This window comes from Callorhinus ursinus, unplaced genomic scaffold, assembly GCF_003265705.2.
Source record: "Callorhinus ursinus isolate GAN/ISIS: 27379988/994484 unplaced genomic scaffold, GSC_fseal_2.0 scaffold51, whole genome shotgun sequence".
NCBI classification, from domain to species: Eukaryota; Metazoa; Chordata; class Mammalia; order Carnivora; family Otariidae; genus Callorhinus; species Callorhinus ursinus.
This window is the reverse complement of record NW_027397113.1, coordinates 6,825,292-6,840,445: the sequence shown is the minus strand read 5'-3', so window position 1 is coordinate 6,840,445 and position 15,154 is coordinate 6,825,292. Positions and strand designations below refer to the sequence as shown.

Here is a 15,154-nt window from a genome sequence, read left to right as displayed (position 1 = left end):
GTGTGTGTGTGTGTGTGTGTGTGTGTGTGTGTGTGTGTGTACCTCAGACAGGAGCTGGAAGTGGCAGAAGTTACAGAGGGCAGGGCAGTGGGAGGACTGTGAGCTCTGACTCAAAGGGGCTGCACTTGGGTCATCCCTGCTGCCCTCTATAGAGCCTTTGGGCAGTTTCCTCACCTGTCTGAGCCTCATTTTTCATATCTGTAAAATGGGCGCACATTGCTCACCGAGGAGAGCACGTAGGAGGGCCCCAACATGCGGTGGTGGGTGAGAACAGTGACAGGGCCACTCGGGAGGGAGTCAGCCAGGAGGACACAGGGTTGTGCACGGGGGGGGGGGTCAGGGGGCCAGGGACGGAGGGCAGCCAGGGGCTGCTGGGCATGGTGAGGCTCTTTTGGAGACAGTGCTGTCCCTGGGCACACAGGGAGGCCCGGCGGAGGCAGTTCCCGCCCAAAGCCAATTCTGTCCTGTTCAATTTCTAGCTGAAGTGCAAACAAGACTCAGCGCCCGCTGCTCCCACCCCAAATCAAATTCGGTGCTATGATTTCTCTGCGGGCGGCGGCCTGCCTTCCGGGGAGGGAGAGTTAGGGGAAGGATGGCACCAGGGCCAGGCCCAACCACAGAGCTAGTGGGTGGGAGCCAGCGGGGACGAGACCATTTGTCTGGGGCAGCTGGCTTGGATGGCCGGGATCTTCCACCCAAATTAAATTTTAACCCAGCTCATAAATCTTCAAGTCGGTCCCCTGCCCCACCCCCGCCCTCCGGGTCTACCACAAGCCGTAGCCTGGGCGGGCCCTGGGGCAGCCTCCTCCAATGCTCCGTGTGGCTGCTCTGGGGAGAAGGGACCGTAGCGCATAGACAGGCCTGGGGCTCCCACTGGCCACCAGCCACTCAAGCTGGGCCTGTCGTAGGCAGAAGCTTGGTGTCATCAGCCAGAGGCCCTTCAAGGCCCGGGCTAGGGTTCCAGTGGGGGCCTTCGGTGGGCTCTGCTGTCAGAAAGGCCCAGGTTCCAATCACAGCTCCACGTCTCGCCGGGCAGGACCAGCTTAGGTCAGTTTCCTAACTTCTGGGGGCCTTAGGTTGCTCAGTGGGGGAATAACAGCATCCCTTGTAGGTAGGGACGTGGGGAGGAGTAAGGGAGGTGACGTAGATAAAGCTCTGCGGCCCATGAAAATGGGCTCCTCTCAGGAGCCCCCATCAGAGAGGTGGCCTGGGTGCCCCTGCCAGTCCCCACAGCCCCTGCCCCCACCAGATGGGGAAGTGGCCCTGTCTGCCGGAGCAGCCTCCTTCCTTTGCTCCCCTCCCCCAGAGCACTGGGGGGCATGCATTTGGAGATGGGTCTTGCTGGGAGCCCCCAGGGCTGGGCTGGGGAATGAAGGGTTGGTCACCCTGCCCCAGGCCCCCAGGCAGGGCCAGCGGCAGGCTTCCCTTGTTTATTTGCTGTTTTATGGAGGGATAAGGTACGGGGTCAGCCACACCGACAGCCTGGGGAATTTTCCTTACTGGTCTTATGCCCTGTGACCACCTCCCGCTCAGAGGACAGAACATTCCTGTGTGGCCCCAGACCTTCCTTCCCCCAGCTTTCTACTCTCAAGCCAAACCCGTCCCTCCCCCTCCATCCTCCGCTGTGGACCCCACGGCCCTCAGGATGAAGTCCAGGCCCCGTTCCCATGTGACCCCAGCTGACTGCACCCCCCTGCCCACCGCCCTCCCCCAGGATCTGCACAAAGCCAGCTTTCTCTCCACCTGCTGACTGCCGGCTCATGCTTTAGGAATCAGATTGTATACGTTCAATCCACGTTTAGGGAAGAAAGAGAGGGAGATCCTGCCCATAGTCCAGGTGACAGCACTGAGGGGGCTGTGACATGTCCAGGTCCCCAGGCAGCAAAGGAGTCTGGGTAGCACTTGCAACCTCCCCCCTGCCCGGCCTGTGACTTCTGCAGCCCGTGGGAGGGACGGCGGCAGGAAGGAGCCTGCCAACCCTTCCCTGACCCTGCAGGGGCTGACGCCATCCACTCTCCTCCGTGGCAGGGGCACAAAGAGGCAGGCCAGGGAAGCCTTTTCCGCGTAGAGGCTGTCCCCTGTTCCTGTCCCCCCACCCCCATCTCCTGGCTGGAACACGTCGGGTCCTAATGCAGAGTGCCTGGCTCACCCCAGATCCCTTCCTCACCTTTCATGACCCCTGGGCCCTGCTGTCGGTCCACCTTCCTGTGCCACCTTTACCCACGTGGCAGCCACTCCACCACCTCCTGGGGCGGCTGCCACAGTGATCTACACCCCCCCAAATGCATATTTGTCCTCCGCTAGTGGCACGCAATTAACATTCCCACCAGTAAACGATGCAGGGCCATATTTCACCCGCACCCAAATGTGGACCACAGAGGCATTAACATAAATGATGGTGCAGTTAAGTGAGACCGAGATTTGCGGGCTTGGCAGAAGTGCACCTGCACAGGGCTTGTGGGCCAGGAAACCCACTCAGCCTGCCCTCCTGTCTCTTCGGGGCCCCCACCCCATCTCCATGCCCAGAGCTGGGCCCTCTGCAAGGCCCCCAGGGACACAGAAGGGGAATCAGCTTGCTGCTGTCCCCTTCCCAGATGGGGGATGCTGCTTCTGCTGCTTGGGAAGGGAATATGGGGGCAGATTAGGGCGAGGGAGTTGCCACTTCACGGAGCTCACTACCCAGGACTCCCAGCGCCCCCCACAACCTGCGCCCTTGTTCTCCCCAGGGCTCCCGCTCAGGGCAACAGGGAAGGGCCTAGGTAGGCCAAGGGAGGGGCCCCTGGAGTGTGGCTGGCTCCCACCCAGCAGGTCGTGTTCTTGGGAGCTAGGACAGGCAGGGTCAAGCTGGGCAGCCCCCCACCCCCGCCCCTTGCTGGAGCTTAGGCTGGGAGGCGGGGACCCAGGTCCCGGGTTGCCAGGTGCTGCCACGGATGCCCCGAACTGACAGCAGCCGGTGGGATGGACACGGTGTCAAGCCAGCCTGGATGTGGATGGCTGGAGGCTGGAGGGGAAGCTGGAGGCCTGGCCGAGCGAGGCCTTCTCTGCATTGTGGTGACCCACTGACCACTTTCCTTGAGCTGTTCTGGAAGCCAAGAGAGGGCAGGCAAGGGCGGATGAAGGCTTAGCTCCTCCTTTCTGGTGCGAGGGAATGGTGGGAGAAGGCCGGATCGAGTGGTTAGGGGAGTCCAGGCCTCCTCGGCTGCTAGCAGGGGGGCCTGGGAGGGTCCTACCCGGTCACCCGCCCAGCGTGACTACATGGGGAGGCCTGCCGTTCGCCATGCCCCCCGTCACCGCCTGCCTCTCCGGGCCTCCTCCTCTGCTCCTCCCATGGGCACCTGGGCCCCCGGTGAATTGCCTGCCCCCACCCTCGGGTCCCAGGGACTCTGTTACTCAGAAGGTGCTCGGCAAAAATAAAGTTGAACCCCCTGGGGAACTCCTCCAAGGTGAGTCGATAAAAGTTGCTGCCTCCTCTGGGGAGGGACCAGGCCAGTGCCCTGGGGAGTCGTAGCCAGGAGATGGAAGGGCGGGAGCATCAGGAGGCTCGGCAGGCAGGCAGGGCTGGGGAGGGAGGGGCAGCCAGGACTGGGGGCAAAGAGGCCAGGCCCAGCCTCCACTCTGCCCCTCCAAGGCAGAGAGACCTCGGATATGGCTGCTCTGGGAGCTGCAGATTCCTCGCCTATGGAAGAGAGGCTCCTTGTAGGAGGGAATGTCAGCCTGAGCTGAAAAGACAGCCTTTCCTTCCCCTGCTCACCCAGGCCAGCGCAAGGTTTCGGCTGTGGGGCTGTAGGATGCACAGGGCTTAGTCCCTGTGCTCCCAGCTCAGGGGCTCCTCCCGCCCTGGACGGCTCAGCGCAGCCTCCAGCTTCCAACTTGCACCCGGCACCTCCGTGCCAGCCCCGTGGCCTCCGTACCTGTCCGCAGGGCCCAGCACTGTCCCATGCCCTGGGACGCCCGTGAGGGGCTGCACACCGTCTGCCTGGTAACACCATCACCTATTGTCCCTGTGGCTTCAGGCTTTCCAGCCCTTAACCTTTCTGAGTCTCAGTTGCCTTGTCTGTGAAATGGGGACAATATGCTTCCTCGGAGGCTCATTAAGAGTATGAAACAAGTCCGTGTGGATAGTAAGAGACTGAACGTGAGTCCATGGCACGCAGTAGGCGCCCCGTGGGTGGAAGCGGCCATTCTGATCAGAGTGTCTTTACAAAGTCTCGGGTGGTGTCAGGGAAACCAGCAAGGGAGGGTGAGGCTGGCCCCACCCGGTGGGGAGCTGTCCCAGAGAGAGAAGCTGAAGCTGTCGAGAGGGTCACCCAGAAAGAGAGGGGAATGCAGCCAGGGGACCCAGGCTCCCTCCCGCTGGGCCGCTGGGGCTCCCCGTGGCCGGACGAAGCCAGAGCCAGGGGTGCGGGAGTCCGCAGGTGACCAGCAGCCTCCTGGCTCCACAGCAGGCTGGGGGGTGATATGAAGGGACAGCAGGCACAGGCTTTTGAAGTCCCACAGGCCTCAGAACAAGACAACGGTGGGTGGGTGACAGTGAAGGGGGTGGCCTTTCCTGTTGGCTGAGAGCACCCACGGGCTCTAGGTCAGAAACAGCAGGGTGCCGCCTTGACTCTGCTGTTTACCAGGGGTGAGACCGGGATGGCTGCATGTCCCGCGTGCCCAGGGCTTGTGCTGAAACCAGGAAGGTCCCAGGCAAACCAGGGCCTGTGGCGACCTCCATCTCTGGGCCTCGGTCTCCCCATCTGTAACACGGAGAAGGAACCCTCGAGCTGGTGGAGTGGGACCAGGATTCGACACAGGAGAGGGCCTGGGAAAAATCAAATCGGACCCAACAGGGCCCATGGGGAGACCGTGCAGGTCTCCAGCCCTCGCTTGTCCTCGGGAAATGGATCCGAGGGTGTTTTTCCATCCAGGGGCCTAATAGTCAGCAGTAATTCACCGTCGCGTTTCCCGGTGGGTAGGAAAGCCACAAATGAGTAAATTCAGGCAGCAGGGCACAATTATTGAGCCCAGTGCTTTATTTCCCCATCTCGTCTCCAGCCCCAGCCAGCATCGGGTCGATAATAATTTATGTCGCAGCCCCCGCAGCAAAGGGGAGGTGGCCAAAATGTGGTTACGTGTGCTCGGGAGTCCCCCTCCCGGTACCAGGTGCGCACTCACAGGTGGCTGTGAGCGCCGGGGCTGGGGGCTGGAGAGGAGGGGGACAAGGAGGTCGTGGGCAGGCGCCACCAGAGGGGAGGCGCTCTGTAGCCCCAGGCCTGGACCCTGACCACCGATCAGGCCCACATTCTGTGGCAGGGGCGTTGTGAGACTAAAATGGGGCCGGGAGAAGCAGTGGGTCTCTCCCCCACGCGGTTTGGGGTTTGTCTTGTGCCCAAGTTCCCAGGGAAAACCTAACGGGGTGCGGGGTGTGGGGTGAATGGGGACCGGTCCAGCGGTGGCCTTGGCCAGAGTCTCATCCAAGGGAAGTAGAAAGTGAAGCAGAGTAGTATCTCACGGAGGCAGGGCCTGGCGCCTCTGACCTCTGGGCCAGTCAGGGGTCTGTGCTGGGGACTCCGCCTGGAGGGGGAAGGGGAGGGCGTGGGGGTGGGGCAGCCAAAGCCACCCGCAGCCTGCACTCGCAGTGCCCAGCGGAGGGGATGGAAGGTGCCCCGTGGTTTCCACGAAGAGCCTCCAGCCTGCGGGGCATTTGGCAGCATTTAGCCTGCTGCGGAAGAAGCGGGGCTATGATTCGGAGTTCATAATTTACGGGGCTGATTTCATCATGTTTCATGTTCTGTCATGTTTCCTGCCGTTACAATTTCATTCTTCCCTCTGAGGACGTTAGGACGTGAAAGCGGGATGCTGCGAGGGCAGCGGCACCAAGCTTCCCGTCCCAGGGCTGGGCTGGTGTGGGGGCCAAGGGCCTGGGGCAGGTGGGGGAGGCAGCTTTACTGAGTGCGCTTGTCTCGCAGTTGGCAGGAACGACAGCTGACTTCTATAGGCGCGCGGGGTGCTAGGCTGGTCCTGTGTGCTGCCCGCGGTCCTCACCACAGGCCTCTGAGGGTGCTTCCCTCACTACCCCACCTCGGGGATACGGAGCCGATGCCCGGAGATCTCACACGCGGGACCCCAGTAACCCGGGGGCTGGAGCTGCCTGAGGGGCCCGACTCCCCGCCTCTGACTCCAGGCTGCTGACCACCTAGTCCTCCAGTAACAGCCCTCCTAACCCTAGCACCCCAGGGCGGCCGCTGAGCCCCAGCGTGGTGGAGGGTTCGTGCAAGGTCATCCCGCGCTGAAGGGCTGTCCCTGTCCCCACTGCCCAGCCCCTTTTTCCCTGTGCCGCATGGCCTCTGGCCTCTCTCCCAGACCGAGCCCGCTCTGGGCACTCCCATGTTGCTCCTGCCTCTCCAGCCCGCTCTCTGTCCCCTGCTGACCCCAGCCACACCTGGGGAGGCCTCAGGCTCCATCTTCTGACAGGAGCTGGGCAGAAACCTCACTTGCAGACAGTGGATGGAGAGAGGTGGCCTGGCTGCCTGCTCTCAATTAAAGGGGCTCCCTCCTGAGGGCCAGGGCCGATAGCATGCCCTGGTGTATTCAAAAGGCACGCCTGGGCCCGTTCTCGGCTCCCCACTCACCAGAAAGTGGGACCACCCCCCTCCTTGGCCTATATTAGGGGCAGGGGATGGTCCGGGGCCGGCTGGTGTGGTTGAGCAGGGCCAGCCCCCTCCCTGGCCCTCGTCGGGGGCCGTGTGACCATCCAGGGTGGCTGGTGGCACGGCACATCCTCAAGGCCAGTCGCCCAGGGAAGCTCTGAACAGAGCTCTGAGGAGGGCTCCAACTTCCACCCACCGAAGCCTCCCCTTTTCTTGTCTTTCCGCCTGGCTTTTAAAAAAAATTAAACACGGATGGTTTCATCTTGGGAGAATTAGTATTCCAGGCAGGGCTGGGGGATGTGATTAGAATGTCAAGGCCGGAGCCACAGAGCTGCAAGGGAAAGGAAGAGGGGCTGTGCCTGGCAGGGGCCCTGGGGGGGGGGGCACCGAGGGCTCCGACCTGCCCAGGGGGCACGGGGGGCCGTCCAGGAGCTGGCTACTTTTAGCCCGCCTCGACACCCTTATCATGGCAAAGGCTGAGGCTGAGCATGGCCAATGGCGCTGGCCTCGGGTCCAGGATTAGAGGAGGAGGAAGAAACACGGGGGCAGCTCAGGGCAGGGACCGTCTGGCCAGGACATGTGGCCCCAGCCCGGCTCCTCTACCCCATCCATTCCCCCCACTCATTTGGCTCTCATGTGCTGAATTTGTGTGTGCCTACTACATGCCAGGCACTGAGCTAGGTGCTGGGAGGGACACACTTGTCCTCAGCCACTGCATGTCCCCACCACAGACGACTACCTGGGGCACAGCAGCTGCTCCCCGAAGACAGTTCAATGGACATTTGAAGCGCCTCCCAAAGCATGCTCTGAAGAACACGTGAATCTTGGGAGGTTACTAGGTATCTGCTGGAGCAGAGTTAAATTGGTATCTTTGCAGCGGGACTTCTCAGAGCCTTTAACGTGTTCATGGGGAGCGCCTGGGTGGCTCAGTTGGTTGAGTGTCCGACTGTTGGTTTTGGCTCAGGTCATGATCTCGGGATCGTGGGATCGAGCCCTGAGGTGCGCTCTGTGCTCAATGCAGAGTCGGCTTCCTCCTTCTCCCTCTCCCTCTGCCCCTCCCCCAGCTCACATCCGCATGCATGCTTGCTCGCTCGCTCTCAAATAAATAAATAAATTAGAAAAAAATAAATGACATGCTCATGGCCCTGTGAACCTGGGGAGGGTTTCCTCAGGTGGAAAATCAAAATGGTCTTAACAGGACCTGCGGGTTCAGTGAGAGGGTGTCGCCTGCCTCGGACCTAATACAGGCTTTGCATCATCCACACGAAGCACTTAGCTCAGTGTGCCCGGGGCCATCTCCTTCAACTTAGCCCAGTCATTGTCACTGCTGCTGACATGGTCTGTGCCCTTAAGAGCTCACAGCCGAAGGGGGGAAGACAATTAGAATCCAGGGTGCACCGTGTGAGGGCCAGGGCGGGGGCAGCCCCGCGGAGGGCAGACGCTGAGCAGGGGTCAGTCAGAGGGGTGACAGTGTTGGTTGCAGAAGCAGGCCTCAGGGTGGCCAGGCCCTGCCGGACGTGTTCATCCCCATCCAGCCCCCCTGCCCTTTCAGGGGTCTTCCAGCTTGGGCCTGGCACCGCCTCTCAGCGGTGCTCTGGGCCATTTTTGGGCATCTCTGTTACCAATTTCTTCCTTAGTGGAATCCCTCCCAGTAAATCCTTCCTGGTCCTTCTAGATCCCGGTCCTCCCAGAACAGGCTGGTCTTACTTCTTTGGGTCAGCTGTCCAGAAAGCCAAGGACAAGAGAGTGCTGTCTTCCTCGAACAGCCCCTCAGTCCCTGCCCTAGACCCTCCGGGCCCCGTTCCCCCCCCCCCCTCCGGGCCTCTTGCCCTGCAGCATGGCTGTGCGTGTTGTGGGGCCCCGCACTGAACAGGGCTCCTGTTTGGTCTGACAGGGGCAGAAGCAGGGAGGGAGCAGGGTGGACATGACCACCTCCTTTAACACAGCCCGTCCAGACCCAGGAGCTGGGCCCCTCCGTGTCTGCTCCAGTCAGCCACCTTGTTCTGCAGACACAGAGAAGGCCAGGCTGATAGAGAGCAGGGTGCCAGGGGAGCTGGAGAAGCCAGGGACTTCCTGAAGGAGGGGACACTTGTCAGCCTGAATTGAAAGGCAGGCTCCCTTGGGCGCCTGGGTGGCTCAGTTGGTTAAGCGACTGCCTTCGGCTCAGGTCATGATCCTGGAGTCCAGGGATCGAGTCCCACATCGGGCTCCCTGCTCAGCAGGAAGTCTGCTTCTCCCTCTGACCCTCCCCCCTCTCATGCTCTCTCTCTTTCTCTCTCTCTCATTCTCTCTCTCAAATAAATAAATAAATCTTTAAAAAAAAAAAAAAAAAAGAAAGGCAGGCTCCCAAGTGAAAACCTCTTGAGTCACCCAGTCTGCCCCCATCTGACCGCAGGGGGCCTGGCCGAGCTGTTTGGTTACTAACATCATGGAGCTGACTCCAGAAGCTGAACGTGCAGGTGCAGAAGGATCATTTATTTCTAGGAAAAGTGGCCTGGGGAGGCTGACCCCAGAGGCCAGAGGCCAGAGGCTTGGCAATGCTGGACCGCCAGCTCCTCGTCCATCGGGATTCAGAAAGTCGCCCACCCTTCTCATGACCACGGCATCCTTGGCTGTCCCTGAGGCCCCAGGGGAGTGGGGCCCAAGTGCCTCCCCCCAGGGTACACCCAGGTCAGGGGCCTGGGAATGACTTTAGCCCAATGCCCCCTGACCTGGGCCTGCTTCCTGGGCAGCAAGGGCCTGTGTTTTGGTGGCCACGGATCAGGGCAGGCCCCAGGCCTGCAGCTGCCGGGCAAGGCCAGGCCTCATGGGCTCCGGGAGCAAAGGGGCCAGGGGCCTCGTTAGCCACAACTTCAAATGGCCTCGTTATTACCAAAGTGCACCTCGAACCCTTTTCCTTCCTCCTTCTCTCCTTAAGGCAGGCTCTCAAATGAAAAGGAAAGTATACAATGAGCAGCGATGAGGAAGCCTCGGAGGAAAGCCAGGCGTCTGTCGAGGCAGAGAAGGAACGCCAGCCCACCCTCGCAGGGCGCGTGAGCTGTGGACTCCCTTTCTTCTTCCTTTTTTTAAATGGTCTTTTTTCCCTTCCTCCTCATTCAGAGGGTCTCTCAGACTGCGCTTTAAGTCCTTTTGAAGTGTTACAACCATTTTCTCCTCTTTCAATTAACAAGAAAAGGAAGCTAATAGCTTTCTGAGCCACTCGCTGTAAATATTAACCAAGTCTGGCCATGTGGCCGGGGTGCGCAGTGTTGCTCTCGGCCGGAGAGCATGTTTACGGGAAGGAGGGGAGGGGTGGGAGATTTCCAACACAGAGATGAAAATCCCTTGGCACGGGCTTCCATGGTTCAGGGAAACGGGAAAGCCGGGGGGAGCCAGGCGAAAGGGCGCCTGTCCCTGGGGGCTGGAGGCTGGCACTGCCAGCAGGAGGGAAGTGGAGACTTCTGGAAGAAAAGGCAGCTTTGGCCAGCTGCAGCCAGGTACCTTGGATGGTCCAAGTGCATGGCCTGGGATCCCTAGCTTGTGGCTTTCAGTGTGGTCAGTGGTGGAGGTCTTCACGGGACTGGCATTTTTTTTTTTAAGATTTTATTTATTCATTTGAGAGAGAGAGAGTGTGGCACAAGCAGCAGGGAGGGGCAGAGGTAGAGGCAGAAGCAGGGAGCCCAACATGGGACTCGATCCCAGGACCCCACGGTCATGACCTGAGCTGAAGGCGGGGTTGACTGAGCCAACTGACTGAGCCAGCCCGGCGCCCCTGGAGGACTGGATTTGAACACAGCGGCCAGAGAGTGAGGCTACAGCCCCTTCCTCTGTATGGCGTAGAGCTCCTGAAGGAATCGGAGACTGGGGAGTGAGCTGAGGGAAGTAGGGGGGAGAGGAGGGGAGCTGCAACCCCTTGAGCAGAACCTGGGTTCTGAAAGCTCCAGGGCCTTCTCCCCCTTCTTCTCCCCTCCACGACCAGAGGCCCCGCACCTGCCGGACACACGCGCAAAATGCTTCAAACAGGTGCTCCCGAGCGCCCGCACGTCGGCCACGTAGGACCCGTCTCAGAGCCAGGGTGGCCAGGGGCCCCGTGTGAGAGCACAGAGGCACGGGTGGCCGGGGGTGGGGGGAACCAGGTCTTCTGCCTCCAGGCTCCACCGCCCACCTCAGCCGAGGGCCCAGGTGTGGGGAATGCATGGCCCGTGTTCTGCTAACAAAAGCGGGCCCATTTCCCTAGAAAGGTCTGGCCTTTGCTGGCAGCACCAAGTTCATCATCCCCCGGAATCCCCCAGGGCTGGGTACAGACCCGTCTGTGTGGGAGCTGAGTTACAACAAGGCCTGCGGGGTAGGACCAGGCCAGCAGGCAGCCAGTGGGCAGGGCGCAAAGAACCTCGAGCAGGCCTGGGCCTCCATTCCCGTCCCCTGTTGTGTGCGGGCAGGCTCCAGCCACTGTGCCTTTCCCTGTGGCAGAGGGGCAGGCCTGTGGAGGTTGATGTGCTCCCACCCCTCCTCCACCCTGCTTAAGCCTACCCCTCCAGAGGCTGAGAGCAGCCATCCCGAGCCCACTGAGCTTAGCTGCCTGAGGCTGGCCCTGCCCCCCACCCACCCTTGCAGCTCAGCTGGGCACGGGGGTTCCTCCCGCCACCCGCCCCTGCTCGGAGGAGACTTCCAAGGCGCATGAGCACTCCAGGTGCAGGAGGCCCCTTTAGATGCCTGCCTGCTCTTCTGTCTCATTGCCGCTCAGGGACAAGAGTACCTGCATGGCAGTCTTTCCAGGTCCCCCACTGCTCGGCTGCACTGTGGGGGCCTGGTAGAGCCAGGCCTCCAGACCACGCAGATGGTGCAGTGGAGGGGGCTCTGCGAGGCCTAGTGGGGCAGGCAGGCAGCGAGCAGGTGCCAAGAGTCTGGGCCAGTTTGGTCCCTGGGCTGCTCTGCCAGCCCAGCACCAGGACACAGGAGTGAATTCTAGGCCACCTCTGGCCACAGCTGCCCTCGCTCCCCAGGTCCTGGCTTCAGCCCACACACGGGGAGGGAGAGAGGGAGGGAGGGCGGGACATCCCATGGAGGAAGTCCCACGTCTTCTCTCTGAGGAGCTGTCCCAGAAGAGCAGCCCCCTGGAGCTGGCTTCTCTGCTCTGGGCACTGCCTGCCCCCCCGACCGGCCTCACCCCCCTTCCCCAGGGGTCTGTCTGCGAGGGTGGGTGCTGGCAGCGGTCTAGGCCTGCTGGCCAGGCAGCAAGGGCTCCTGCAGCTGTCCACAGACTGGCTCCCACTCCTGCACCCACACCCATCCACCAAAGTCTGGGTTTTGTCAGGAAGCGGTTTAATTAGCAGAGTGGAGGCTTGGGGTTCGCGCCGCGTATGCAGGCTCTCTCGCCTCCACCTCTTCTCACCTGCTATGGGGTGCCATGCTGCAGTGCCAAGCCTGGGGGCCAGAGTGAGTGAGAAGGGGGCAGGGTAGGGCCCTCTCTCAGTGCAGAGGGCGGAGCTGGAGCCTCCAAACACGCCTCCTGCAGCACCTAGATGCACTCCCCCCGCACCCCGCTTAGGCAGGCTCCGAGTCCCACAACAGGCTGGCTGTGCATGGTGCTGCTCCAGTCCACCACCCTCTAGCAAGGAGCAGAAGGGGGCAGGAAGCCACTCAGCCTCCAGGCCTGTCTTCAGGGAGACTGCCTAGCCAGCCCCTTCCCCTGAACCCCACTGTTCCCTACTCCCAGCCCAGGCTCCCACCCCTGCTCCTGGGGACACTGTCCCAGCTTCTCACTGGGTCCCTCTCTCACCCCAGCACCTTCCAGCTCTCCACGAAGGTCTGGTCATGCCTCCCCCTGCCTGAGTACCTTCCCTGACTCCCCACTGCCCTTGGTATGAAGGCCAGGCCCCTCAGCAGAAGATTCAAAATTCCCCCGCAGGCCAGAATCTCATCTCCCTCTTCAGCTCAGATCACTGCCTTCCACTAACTCAGAGCTTTGGGACACCAGCCTTCTCACCAGCCAGCCCTCCTACTCTGAGCCTTTGCATATGCTGTTCCCTTGCCCTGAAGTGCCCTTCCTGCCCCACCCCCTACTGTGAAGTCTCTGTTATGGGAGCAGTCCATACTCCCAAGTGGGAAAGCTCTCCCTGCCCCGTGGCCCCGGCCCCCAGCCCTCTGCCCCCTGGAGAGAGGCACACAGCCGTAACAGCTCCCAGGTCCATGCAGCCACAAGAGAGGAGTGACCCACACACTGCGGTCACTGTGGGGGGAGAGGAACAGGCCCTGTGGATGGCCATCCTGGTGGGAGGAAGTCAGCAGCCACAGAACAAACTCTGGGTTTGAGTCACAAAGAGCCTTTTCATCTATACAGGTCGGATACAGATGCTGACCTCAGCCTGGAAGTCCCGAATAAAAGAAAACCCTGTGTCTCCTAGCTTGCACCAGCTTTGACCTGCTTGCGATGATCTAAACTCTGCCCTCTGTGCCACAGGGCACCTCTGCCCGGGAAGGGGGGGAGGCAGGTGGTTTATTCATTTAAAATGCCACTTGACCTAAGTCACCAGCCATAAAGCCCACCTGGGTTTCCAGCAGCACATACCAGGCGTCTGATTAATGATACACACATAATAATCCATCCCTAAGAGCATAGGTTGAAATGAAGCAGGAGGGCTAATTGCTAATATAGGAATTAATATCAGCGAGAACAGATCCTCAGGGCAGCTGGGAACTGCAAAGCTGGAGAGTGTTTCCACTTCGGGGTGGGTGGGGGGAGCCCTGAGGTCCAAAGGTGTGGCCAGGGCTTCTAGGGAGAAGACAGGACAGGGAGGTGGTTGGGGGAGACCCAGCCACACCTGCCCCCCTCTAGCTTGCCACTGAGTTCACATGTGACTATCACGACATGGGAGCCTGGGGAACCCCAGAACCACAGCACAGTGTTACCTCCCCATGAGGCTCCCCATGATCCACCCTCCCAGGCTGGGCAAGGCGGGCTATTTGCTCCCATAGGGCCCTGTGTGGGTCTCACACTGTGGCCCTCTGTAAACCAATGGCCTCCCCGCTGGACTTCGAGCTCCTGGAGGACAGGGGCTCCTCTTTGGATCCCAATGTCTTGTATGGTGCCAGAAGAATGACTGGACATAGTACATGTTTGCTGGAGGGAGGGAGAGAGGGAGGGAAGGGTGGATGGATGGACGGACGGATGGAGAGACAGATGAACAGACAGAAAGATGGACAGGTGGATGGATAGAAGATGGAGGGAGGGGGCAGTGACAGATGCATGGATGGATGGACGGAAAGATGGACAGGCGGATGGAAAGAGACAGGTAGATGGACAGAGAAATGGAGAGATGGGGAGAGGGAGGGCTTGATGCATGGATGGATGGACAGATGCATGATGGGTGAATGGACAGAGAGATGGATGAATAGAGAGATATGTAGATGATGGATAGATGGATGGATGATTGCACGAGAGGGCCTCAGGAAAACCCAGTTCCCTTGGGGCAGTGGGCCCAGGGGCCACTGTGGGTTTGGTTGATCGGTGTGTTTCTGTTTTACTGAGACTCCATGTCATGCAGAGAGAGGGAAACTGGGCCAGGGTTCAAGGCCCTGGCTGTCATGCAGGTTGTGCAAGCTTGGACACATGCCCCCTTCTCAGTGCCATGGTCCTCCCTGCCCTAACAGCTGTACTGGATTGTCCCCAGGCTCAAGGGAGATGGCAAAGCAGAAATGACCTGGAAAAGGCAAAGGCGCATTGTTCCCCTGCAGACAGTATCTCTGTATGGGCAGATCCGGCCAAAGTGGAATGGTGTAGACATGTGGGATCGTGCACTTGGCTCTCTTTTCCCCTTTCAAATTTCTTTTAATACAATTATGATGTTATTATTTATAACAAAAAGTAAAACTGTAAGCATCTCAAGTACTTACAAATGGAAGCTTCTATTATGTTGACCCAAAAAATGGTTCGTTTGGCAGAGCAGAGACCTGGAGCCTGTGGGAGCAGGGAAGGCCACAGCGAGGGTTGGTGGGCAGAGATGTCCTGTAGGGGGCATACCTACGAGCTGGCCAAAGTGGCCTGGAGGTGGGGGGGGGGGAGGGGGCTCCCGTAGCGGAACCCTTGGACTGAACAGGTTCATTTTATCCTAGCTCCGTTTGACCACATAGACGGTCCGCATGCCGCACTCTCTTTGCATTGTGTGGCCTCGGCCTTCTCGATCCAATTGCACACCCACTGGGGATGGTAGATGTTTGCCAGGAGGGCACATTTACATGTTTATTCCTGAGCCTTGTTTGGTTCAGTGAGCGCAGGTGACTACTAACAATCATCAGGAGGCACCCACACGTGGGAAGAGCTCCCACCTCCCAGGCACAGCCAGCCAGGCCCACCCCAGGATGGACAAAGTCAGAGGGCCCCACCAAGAGCCTTGCTCAGACCCCAATTTTCTAAATGAGAAAGGAGAGTGGGGAGGTTACCGGGTGCATTTATGAAGCATCTACTGTGTGCAAGGCACTAAGCCAGGAACTGGGGGATCTGCGTCAGACAAGCAGAGATAATCCCTTCCTTGAAGCAGGGAGAC

General features: G+C 60.2%; 1 protein-coding gene across 1 annotated transcript in view; it reads right to left on the bottom strand.

Annotated features, from left to right (window-relative positions):
• Positions 1-15,154, bottom strand: part of MACROD1 (mono-ADP ribosylhydrolase 1) — a 146,155-nt gene that overhangs the window by 75,369 nt on the left and 55,632 nt on the right. The gene's annotated exons all lie outside the window — the stretch shown is intronic.